Genomic DNA, 8,432 nt, shown 5'->3' on the forward strand with positions numbered 1-8,432 from the left:
TGATCACATGCTACAGAACAGTAGAAGATTCCTGTTTCATACAGGGAAGTCCTAAGCCATTGTGGCATCAGATACTTTGCCCTTGTTAGCATTTGTTGTGCACATATGATGCACAGCATTTCATGGCAAGTATGGACAGCATACACTGTATCTAGGCAGACCAATATTGCTAAGCAGAACTCTTCAGATTGACAATGCATGCTGTTCTGAATTCTGCAGCTAGTGCCTGTTTTAATTAGAGACCCAAGTCACAACATTTGTATGGCTACCCTACCTCCAGGTATAATCTAATGGTTCAGAGCTGGCCTTATTCTAAGTCTTCCCATGTATGGGCAGCACATATTGGACATCTGCCCAGGGAAACTTGAATATACACCAGTTCAAAAAGAAAAGTATCACTGTTAGTGACACTAAAATAGCACTGATGATCTGACAGGTTTAATCCTTGCAATTCTTGATTGAAGTTTGACAAATGCTCTCCCCAGGTTTATTTTATTCCGTTGTTGCTAGGCTAACTTTACATAAGTGATCTGCACTATTCAGGGTTCTTGGTCCTGTGTAGACATAAGAATAAATCCAAGTTGGTAGCTGTCAGTCTCTTACCTGTATTTCCTTGTTTTGTAGAAGTTGTTTTTCAGCTGGGTCTCTTTATGGGGCTCTACTGGAGAGAATTGAGACTTTCCCACAGCAGAGATCAGGTCAGCACTGCTTCCAGCGAGACCCATCTTCTTATCATTTCCCAACTCTGTTGTCAGGGTGTGGCAGGGGATGTGCTCTAACTTCTAGACCATGTTGACTTGGTCAAGCAAATTCAAGAAAGAAAAATGTTATGGAAGCTATGGCGTTAGCTTCTCAGTTTCGTTTATTTTAAAACTGTAATACATTCATGTCAGTATATCAGTATTATGGGCCCAATTCTGGCTGGCAGCACATACACCAAAAAAATCTGTGGGCAACACAAGGATTGTATGGTGGAAGTTAGCATGTACATGCACGCCTCTGGGTGGACCAGCTAAGTATTTATGCACAGCTCTTCTTACATTTAATTATTTCTAGTGCAGGACTATGCATGTAACTGTTTTGAGTTTCAGTACTCTATGAATTCATTGTAGGGTATAAAGAGTGAAGGAAAGGTTCTTAGATGGAGAAATAGCTATTATTATAGAAATCATATGGAAAGGGCTTATTTGATATTGTAGCTTTCACCTCTAGCATCCAGTGCAGCATTCTTCATTACCATATAGTTGCCAATGCCTACTCCAATCTACTGTAACCTTCAAATGATCCATGTGATAGGACTATTCCAGTCTAATAGATGTTTTAAAAAGTTACCTTGAAGGTCAGCCTAAATTTATTTACTTTTTTTCATCCCGTGTCTCCTACTGATAGCTTCTTGAATCATCCTAAAATAGCTTTGATTGCAAACCTAGTGAAAAATACTAAGAAAATATAAATAGGGAATCGATTTTTGTTTTACTTTGATTCATTTGAAGTGTCCCTAGTGCTAAAGTGCTTTTAAGTGTCCTCAAATCAGTTTGGACTGGTGCTATCCGTAGGTAATTCTACGGAATTGGTCTAAGCAGTTGCCAGATTTCTAAGCTGGAATGAAATAATGTCTAAAACTAGTTCTGTGTGTTCATTTGGAATTCTTCCATGTGACCGGATAAAACTAGATTTACAAGCATCTCTCCATGGATCTTTAGGACAGGAAAAGGGAGAACTACCTTTGTTCATGCCTTAATGCTCTTTGCACTTTAATGACCATTGTTTCTGAAACCCTTCTCACTGCTTGCAGAGACAGTAATTAGCCAAAGAGATTAATATTAAAAAACAAAGTATAGAATTTACATAATATGAAACCGTTGCCTGTCTCATATATCATACACAACTCTGCAGGGTCTTATTTTATTGTAAATATCAAAGCTCACTGTTCAAGATCAGGATAAACAAGATAAGACCACTTGCTAGAATTTGTTAGTTCACTCATCAGACTTTTAAGAAATGTTAATTGAAGGCCACATGGAGTTTATAGAATGAAGTAGATGGTTGAACTGGTATATTTTTAATTAAGGGCAGTGTTAAATATTAAAATGTCTACAAGAGAGTTCAGTTTCCTTTTGGAACTCAGTTTTAAAAAAAAACTTAAATTCTGGTGGTAGCATGTATGCCAGCAAAAATGCAGACAACTGCTGGAATGCACAGCAGGAGCTGGCTGCTTCCTGTCTCCAAAAGATTGCAAAGAGATTCTGTACCTCCAGGCTGGTAAATGGAATGGGACAAAGCCATGAGGTGGCATAATTCACACCTTTATGTGGATACATATAACATGGCTGCCTGGACCAATCACTGTTCCCTTTTGTATATCTGCCCCTCAATTACAAATAGTGCATGAGTGTCTAAAACAAAATATTACTGCTTCCCAGCCAACTTTGATATACTGCTCAGATTCATAGTCAATCAGGAGCCAGATAAAGTGTGACAATAATAGTAATCAGAATTTCTGATTACTAAATGGATAGTTTATATTTACAGAAATACTAAACAGCTGTATTTGAACAGTGCATTATCCATGAAGCCTTCTAAATTCATGAAGTGTTGCTCAGATTTTGGCCTTAAATGGTTTTAAATGATCAATGAAAGTTGAAGGGCTGCTAAGGATTTAGTTGGGAAGAAGCCAATATCTGTGTATAATCTGAAAAGAGCAGAACTTTATGGAAAGATTTGGTATTGTCAACACATTAAAAATACAATTTACAGTATATCGAAGAATAGAATACCTTAGGGAAATGCTAATAACCTATTTTCTTCCCTTAGAATTTCAGGTGAGTCTCTAAATGGTCAGTCTTTAATTCCAAGGAAAAGTGAAATCAAAACCTTTTTTTACATGTTATTGATGAAGATTGAATGAGATGCAGTCATTGTGCAGGTATAATTTTTGCTTTATGAAGAGAATTTTTATTGCACAGCGTACTTAATGGTAGCAGCTTTTCCTTCCTTGAGTTAATAACATTGGATTTTTTTTAAGCTACCTCTTTCCATTAATCTTTATTTGGTACTGAATATTACATTAAAGAGATTTTAGGAAACTATGGGAAAAATATTTTCCATTGTTTTGTTTGTATGCTGCTGGTGATCCACTGATTAACTTGAAACGGGGAAGGACTTATGGCTTTAATGTTTTTTACAGTGAGTTTTGAATAGTGAATGTAAGTACAAGGGTTGTTTTGGGGTGGAGTGAGGGGTAGTTTTAGAAGGGTTGAACAACCATGGCTGTCATTTGTGATGCTCTGCTCTTCTGCAAACCAGGCCTTTACTGTGCTGAAACCCATCTGTTGGGCAGAAGACTGTACGCTGGCACTGTCTTGTTTCTCCTTGCTCTTAGCCTTTCGTAAGCAGTTAATTATTCGCATAGGACAAGCAAATGAAATTTCTGAACAGAGGATCAAATTCTGCCCTGAGTTACTTTACACAACCCCACTGATTTCAACTTCAGGCAGAATTTGGACATTACCCTGACAGAGGAGCAGCTAAGTGGATGAACTTTGTTTTTTCAACATAAGACCAAGTTCATTGCCAGTATAACACCCATTGACTTTAGTGAAGTTGTACCTACTTACACCAGGATGGAATTTGATCCTACATTCAGAAGTGCTTGTCAGCCTGTTGGTTAAGCAAAAAGATGTCTGGTGGTTAGGGGGGTTGGGTTTTTGCTTGGGCCATGTACCCAGGCAGAAAATTTTAGATGTTTGTTTTATGCAATGTGTGGGTATATGTGTGTGTGTGTGTATATATATATATATATATATATATATATATATATATATATATATAAAAAATATATTTTAATCCTTGATTTGGACTTCTTGAGCACTGCGTGTACAAGGCCTAGTTCACAGCTGTACGGTTAAAGCCTGTGGGGTTGTTCGTGTTTTTTTAGAACACCAAGAAGTCACCATTTGTTCAAGCCTCAAAACATTTGTTTCCCTAACGTATGTCTTTTGTAATGGTGGCATTCACTTATACAGTGTGACTAAGTGCTGGGTCCGTCTCCTTTTAAGATGTGTTTGCCACAGAGGACTAAACTGTTGTAACAAATGTAAAAATATTCAGAACAACTAAGACTCTAGTCTTCTGTCTAGGTTGTTTCTGTATTTGATGCACATTGTTTGATCTATAGCTGCTATAATTCACTGGAGCTCTGCAAGGTAAAACCAGCAGGTTGGTTCAAGTTTGGAACCTTTTGCAATGTGAGATTTTAAAAAAAGGACTCCATTAAAATTTTACACATTTTAAAGCTACTTACTCCCAAAATGTAATAACACTATTTAGCCAGAAATCAATATGGGATATGCTTTACATTCTGGGAGATGTTAGTTTATTTCTGGGTGACCTTTTGAGCATTTTTAAGATCTTAATCTTTAAGCTTTCGTAGATATTTGTCTGCCATGGCACGGTAACTTTTAAGTAATTTGTAAAAACTCTGAAACTGCCTCTGACTCATACAGTTCATATAAATGTCTTTGTCGCTTACTTTGTGCCTTTTCTTTCACTAACGCAAGCTCTCTCAATAAACATCAGCTGTTCTGGACCATTGCAAGCCTATTTTATTGTACTGATTTTACTTGCCTGACCCCCTTTTTGTTTTCCGAAGGGTGAGAAGTGATCTCTAATAGAACAGATATTTATAACTGATTGTTCAGGAGGAAATTGACAAGGTGGAAAGCAGGTCATTGTGGAATGGCAGTGCCACAAAACCCCTGGGAAGCTGGGACTGTCAGTACTAATCAATATATTCCACTATATCTATCACAAATCATTTCTAACAAAAACAAACTGGAGCAAGTGGAATGTGAGAATCAATTTACTACCAGCCTCAATTGTTGCTTGATGTTGAAAGACTGGAAACACTCTTGGGGATTTAGCCCAGTAAAATGTCAATGCTGCAGTTGTTTTTAATATTTATATTATGGTAGTATGCACAGACACTGATTGGGACTTGGGGTCCTGTTGTGTTGGGTGCTGTACAAACACATGAAAATATGGTCCCTGCCCTAAAGAGTTCAGTCTAAAATTATACCACTTTATGAAATACTGTGACAGCTACTGGCAATATTTTAACACTTGTTTTCATTAACAGAAAAAAGTAATGAATAGCTGAAGTGCACTTCCTGTATCACGTCAAGAGAGAGTCTCTTTATATACCTGAAAAAATATGGCTTAGGGATACTGGAGATAATGTCTCTTCTCTAAATATTGGGCAACAGGTTTTTCACTGTGATATATCCACCTCTGCATAGTAATTGAAGGTTTTTTAAAATGTAAGGTTCTTTGGACATGTCTGTAAGTAAAGCATCTTTTGATTTAATTTTTTAACTTCCCCTTAAATAGCTCCTTTTTTTACACTTCAGAGGTTAATATTTTTGATTTATACAAACTAAATAGAAAAGAGCATGTATCCAATACTAAGTTATGTACATAACAGTCTGCGAGGTATGTTGCCATTTTCCTTTCTGCAAAGTGAGGCTAAGTGAAAGTGACCAGCAAGATTCCTGGTTTGTATTCCCACCTCTGGCATTGGGCACTGACAAGGATGGGAAGAAGTCAGTCTGCTCTCACATTGCTTCATTGTTTAAAATAGTCATCTGTCTTTGGGTTCACCTCTTTTTTATATTCTTACAGCATAAAAGAAATCTCTCAAAACAAAGTACTGCTAAAGCTGAAGACGTTTTTCCTCTTCAGTAGTCTTTAAGTGAATTTTTACAAACAGTTGAAGTGTCCATAACAACCAAACGACCAATTAATTTGGTACCTTTGTTTAGAATTACTAAACAAAACTGACCTTTTGTTCCCCATTCTTGTGGACATTACATTTGTCTCTTCTATCATAATGGTTTAATACTTTCTCTCTTTATTTTAATTTTCAATGTAGTGTTGGTGAAAGGTGTAGACTTGAAAGCCCTGCTACTTAAGGTCTCTGTCTACAGAATCCGTACAGTGCAGCTAACACCAGTATAAACTTCCACATCCTTTACTACTACTTGCCTCAGTTATGCCCTGGAGGGAACAGCTGAGTTGAGACAGTAGGCGCTTGTGTGCACTTAAACCTGTTCTGCTGCTGCAGTGCTTCAGTGCAGATGCTACGTTCCCCGACGGGAGGGGTTCTCCTGTTGGTGTAAGTAATCCACCTCTCTGAGAGGCCGTAGCTACCTCAACAAAAGAATTCTTCCATCAACCTACTGCTGTCTACGCAGGGATTTAGGTTGTCTTAACAGTGCTGCTCAGGGGTAGTTGAGCTGACCTAATTTTCTAGTGTAGACCAGGCCTCGGTCTATCCTTTGTGACCGTGGGGATTTGTCCGAGTTAGTTATCTGTGGCCAGCCATTGGTTTATCTGCACTCATACAAACCCTTAGTGATGACAAAGCTGTGACTCTCTCTGATGCATTCCTTTCTTGTTTGGAACTCAGTAAGATGCCCTGCCACAAACTGCAGTTTTAACATCAATGGCTGTAACTAGGACAAATTCCCACTGTGAACAAGTGCCATTTAACTACTGACCCTCATACCTTTCAGTCACCCAGGCCCAAATGAGAAATGCAATTTATTAAAGACCTGAAATGAGGAGGACAAACTATTCATGTGGAAAACTTGAAAGTATTGTGGTATTAGTTATTCACAATAAGGAACAATCTACTGTCTCAGCTGCTTCATTCTCCATTTCTGATGTAAATCGTCAGTAATAAAGGTGAGGTTCCCCCACCCCTGTTGGGACTAACATCAGTGTCATTCCTTGAAATCATGGACACTTTGAGAGGTATACTGGACCCTCTGTGAAGACTGCCAGCAGTGGTGCTAATTGTGGTAGCAGTAACACCTTTCCCCATGGACTGCCAAACAGTAACAACTTTTAGTTACGTCTAACCTGGACCAGATTCAAGCTGGTAAGGTAAAAGTAAAAAAAACTCTCCCATTGCAGCCTCCTATATTGGTTTAAAAAAAGTTGATTTCTGAAATACACTCAACTATGCTTTTCCCAGAATTATCAGTTTGCATCTTTTTTTGATGGTTGGAGATGAGACAAACAGTGGTGGCCAAATTGTCTTTGAATTTCTGAAGGAAACCACTACCGTCTTGACCAGCTGCTGTGAAGAGCATCTTCACTGAGTAACTCCTAAATTCTTTTGAGGGGGAAAACACAACCTGGTACAGAAGTGACAGCAGCTCTCTCCTAGGTCATGTACATAGTTCACCAAATTAAAAGAGCAGCCTGTTGGTCTGTATCCATATTTCTCTTGACAGCTGACAAGCTGAGGGGGCTGAGCTTCGTCCTCACCATGAAGTGGAGAGGATAGATGTAGAGAGGTCTTGGGCTTCACTGTGGGCACCCTTCTCCCACTCTGTCCTGGTGTAGTGACATTGTAAGGGTTGTGAGATTATGTTGGAGGAGGGAGGGGGTTGTGCAGTTTCCTCTTGTCCTAATGCACAGTGCCACTCTCCCATTGCACACAAAATTCCTTTGCCAACTGCTCATGTGTGGTGTGTTGTTTGGATACCATTCTGATGGATTCAGGGGAAGGCTGAGTGACTGCTCCATGCAGAATGTGTGGCATAATGGGATTGCTTGAGACTGGGCAAGTTTAAGAGACTGGATAAACATTAAAAATACTGCTTACCTTTATCCAGACTGACCTTTTTGTTGAGATGGTAGCTAGCCATGGACCAGATCCCTGAGAATGTAGGGCAGGATTGCTTTCATCTGCTTTATTTCAGGATGTCCTTTGAATCACTCACAGATTGTATTTGTTCAGTGTAAGCAGCACCATAGATTCATAGATATTAAGGTCAGAAGGGACCGTTATGATCATCTAGTCTGACCTGCACAATGAAAGCCACAGAATCTCACCCACCCACTCCTGCAATAAACCTCTCACCTATGTCTGAGCTATTGAATTCCTCAAATCATGGTTTAAAGACTTCAAGGTGCAGAGAATCCTCCAGCAAGTGACCCGTGCCCCATGCTGCAGAGGAAGGCGAAAACCCCCCTGGGCCTCTTCCAAGCTGCCCTGGAGGAAAATTCCTTCCTGACCCCAAATATGGCGATCAGCTGAACCCCAAGCATGTGGGCAAGATTCACCAGCCAGATACCCAGGAAAGAATTCTCTGTAGTAACTCAAATCCCACCCCATCTAACATCCCATCACAGGCCATTGGGCCTATTTACCATGAATAGTTTAAAGATCAATTAATTGCCAAAATCATGTTATCCCATCATACCATCTCCTCCATAAACTTATCAAGTTTAATATTGAAGCCAGATAGTTCTTTTGCCCCCACTGCTTCCCTTGGAAGGCTGTTCCAGAATTTCACTCCTCTGGTTGTTAGAAACCTTCATCTAATTTCAAGTGTAAACTTCCATCACAGTTCAAGGCCCTT

The sequence above is a fragment of the Natator depressus genome, chromosome 1 (genome assembly GCF_965152275.1).
Source record: "Natator depressus isolate rNatDep1 chromosome 1, rNatDep2.hap1, whole genome shotgun sequence".
NCBI classification, from domain to species: Eukaryota; Metazoa; Chordata; order Testudines; family Cheloniidae; genus Natator; species Natator depressus.